Consider the following 3,432-nt stretch of genomic DNA (forward strand, 5'->3'; position numbering starts at 1 on the left):
CACCTTTGACGATTTTGGATGAGCCTAAATCCAGAAGTTATTCATACAATTAATGACACGTTATATTTTCATGTATAAGGAAATCATGGCAAGTCAGTTTCATTAACACATATCAAATGAAGTTCTTTCATGTGGTGCCAAAGAGATTCTGAGGTGCGTTCATGTAATTACAAAGGAGACACTGAGGTTCGTTCATAAAAAAAAAAAAAAAAAAAAACCAGTTTTTTTGACATTGCTATTCAGGCATGGTGGAACGAAAGTTGTCAAAAGATAAGCAAGTATAATTCGTCGATTTATTGAAACATCTCCGTATTTGGTTCTTGCCGTATCATCTCATGCGTAGCAATGGCTACTTATTTCATTATTTCACCAACTCTATCGTCTATAATTTACAGTTTTACAAGAGTTTATCACTTCATATTGTCTCCTACATCTTTTATTTTTTAAACCAGGCAATGAGATTGCCAGTCGAATCTCTCTGGGCATCAGCAAAAAATAAAAATAATCTTACCACTTGCCCTAGAACATAACTATCCGTCAAAAATGTTGACCGAAGGGAAAAATAGGCCAGGAAGCACAATTTGAGGGATAATCCTCACTGAGCACTTGCACGTCATTCATCTGGCACCCTGTGTAGTGGGATTCACACATAATCCCGTTATGACACACATGACGGCTCTTCGTCAGAGGAGAGTGAAAGCGTGGAAATAATCTGATTGTCATTGTCTGGAATGACCTTTGCTGCCGGCATAATAATTAAATATTTTTCTTTTTAGAGAGATAGAGAGAGAGAAAGAGAGAGATTAAAACGGCTATTTTCGGAGATAAATACGTTCTAATTGTGAATGACTGAAGTGTCGGTATTAAATGAAAAGGTGTCATTTTTTCTTTGTGAAAATGAATAATTCTGTTAGGACACTTCATTGTGTTTATCAACATGCGATGAGTTTCGTTTAAAAAAAATTATTATTATCCATTCACTCGTCTGTCCGTTAGTCTTCATTATAGAGTTAATCTGTCTCCAGCTTTTAGGAATGGAAAATACAGAGGAGACAGTACGAAGTAGAGGTCAACTGCTTAAGAGGATGACAATTATGAACAGAATGAAAAAGAGGATGCTGACAGTTAAGTTGACCTGCTGAAGAGAAATTTATCAGTCAACAGGGAAATTGCAAGGTCAACGGGTAAGTGAATGATTGACAGGTAGTCATCCTCCCTGGTTAAGGCGAGGTTCTCTGGTTAAAGAGGTAACTGATTGGTTAAATGTCATCCCACGAGAATATAGGAGATAACACGGTTGAAAACGGGAAATAATTTATCAAAAGGAAATTGAATATGTTTAGAGTTGAAAAGAAAATGGGAAAGTTTAGAGGCAAGTGGATGGTTAAAGGAAAGCTTAGCGTTTATGGAAGGAAATAATTGGTTTAAAAAAGATTAGATGACTCATTAAAAAATGACCTCTAAGGGGTACAAAGGAGAAAGTTTAGGGAAATCAGCTGATTAAAAGAAACCGGACGAATCAAGAGGAATATGCCGAGCTATAGAAAGCCAATAGAACTTACATGGATACGCTTGGTTAAAAACAAGCCGAGGGACCTTAAAGGTGGGTGATTGGTTAAAGATAAATAGAGAGAATATTTTCGAAAAATAAGAATCGGTAAAAGTTAGACGACTCATTTTGAGGATCACGAATGCTTGAAATAAAGACAGCAGGTCAAATCGATATTTGCGGGCTAAGAGGACCCTGGCTCGGTATGTTACAGGACCATCGATATGCGAAAACAGCTGATCACACATAAATATATATCTATATATATATATATATAATATATATATATATATATATATATATATATATATATATATATATATAATATATACATATACATAAATGTATATTAGATATTATATATACATACATACTATATAACCAACGAATACTTCAGCGCGAGAAAGTATTTGAGGTGAGAGACGACATATACCTTTTAAGCCTCTCGCGGTTGGGTGGTACCGCTTCCACTGACGGTCCTGGATTTATAATGTACCTGCGTTCGCGCCCAAGTACAGGTAAATCTATTATCGAGAAAAAATTCCCCTTCGGTTAAGCATATATGAAAATATATTAATTCCGAGGTAGAGCGAATTAGATATTAAAGGACATTGTAGCTCGATATATGTATATGAATCACGGTAATGTGATATGACTTATATATGTATATTATATATATATATATTATATATATATATATATATATATATATATATATATATATATATAATATATATATATATTATATATACATATATTATATAATATATATATATATATATATATTATATATATATATATATATGTGTGTGTGTGTGTGTGTGTATGCATATATACACCAAGAAATAACTTCGCACGTCTTGAAATAATGAAATTCAATGAAAACAGTAATAATAAGTTTACTCACCGCATCGCTTCGACATTCACATCCTAGTTTCCAACCTCCGTTTCCCATAAGGATTAAGCTCAAGATATTCTGCAACGCCTTGGCTTATTAAATATGCATGCTCTCGCTGATGAAAAGTGTGAACGGAAGGGGGAAGTAGGATATTGGGTCACTGGGACGGACAGACAGACAGTCAGACACTTCAGAGATCCTTAGACTCAAATATCAAATTGACGTGTCGAAAGTGAGTAGTAAAGGCATACGTCACCTAAAATCAGAAGTATTTTTCATGAAGATTTATTGACTAAATCAAAGTTTTTCCACGAAATTGGACGACGAAATCAGTAAGTCAGAAAAAATATAGACTTTCTCTTTTCCTTCAGTAACACGACCGACATGACGGAAGAGAAAGAGAGAAAAAAAATTAAATTGAAGAGTCTCTCAAATTGGGGAACAGGCAAGAAGTGTTCCTTTGCAGGAGCCGCTCCCCGAAAGGCGCCGTCTTAAGGATCTTAGATGACACTGGAAATTGAATGTGCCAAAGATGTCGAGGGCGTCACGCGTATTCCGAACGACGAGTGGGAGGTTTGGATAATTAAAACAATTTATGAGCAACGACAGAAACGTCGTGACGGACGATACTGCGAGTGAGAGGGTAGGCAGCTCGGGAATAAATTGGATCATGGCGACGGATAATTCTAATTTCTGTGGAACAGAACTGAATGAGTGAGTAGAGGGGAATACTGGCTTAACAAGAGGGCTAGAACAGAGATCGGGCCAGTTAGGTTACATGGTAAACAAAACGCATGGTGGCTTCCAAGGCGCTAAATCATATTATTATTACGATCATTAGTATTACGTTTATTTTATTTTTGTATTTTATATGTTCATTTATTTTTTTGGCCTATCACAGTCACCCTGTTTGACTGGGTGGTTTTTATAGTGTGGGACTTCGGGTTGCATCCTGCCTCCTCTGGAGCCCATCACTTTTCTTACT

The sequence above is a fragment of the Macrobrachium nipponense genome, chromosome 18, assembly GCF_015104395.2.
Source record: "Macrobrachium nipponense isolate FS-2020 chromosome 18, ASM1510439v2, whole genome shotgun sequence".
In the NCBI taxonomy this organism is placed as follows: Eukaryota; Metazoa; Arthropoda; class Malacostraca; order Decapoda; family Palaemonidae; genus Macrobrachium; species Macrobrachium nipponense.